The sequence below is a fragment of the Penaeus monodon genome, chromosome 15 (genome assembly GCF_015228065.2).
Source record: "Penaeus monodon isolate SGIC_2016 chromosome 15, NSTDA_Pmon_1, whole genome shotgun sequence".
Lineage (NCBI taxonomy): Eukaryota > Metazoa > Arthropoda > Malacostraca > Decapoda > Penaeidae > Penaeus > Penaeus monodon.
Window position 1 is genome coordinate 38,774,319 of NC_051400.1, and position 288 is coordinate 38,774,606.

Sequence of the window (288 nt, forward strand, 5' to 3'; positions counted from 1 at the left end):
ATCCTTAGATTTATATAAAAAGAGAGCATATATGTATCCTAACAGTCATACCAAATAGCTCACTCGCCAGCACACTAAGCTTCGGTTATGTTCAAGACATATGTAGCCTTACTAACGTGAATTTAATCTGTTTTAATTTATACAACTTGTTCAAATCAATACGATATGTTTGTTGATTAATATAGCGGAATTTAGTAAAAATTTACAGTTGACTTAACATTAAATATATAAGTTGATTATGCTTCTATGCGTGCGTATACACATGTACACATATTCGCACTCATACAA

At 30.6% G+C, this 288-nt stretch overlaps 1 protein-coding gene across 1 annotated transcript in view; it reads left to right on the forward strand.

The window, feature by feature from the left end:
• LOC119582359 (nesprin-1-like) overlaps nt 1–288 on the forward strand; it is a gene marked incomplete at its 3' end in the record, with an annotated part of 145,991 nt that overhangs the window by 117,498 nt on the left and 28,205 nt on the right.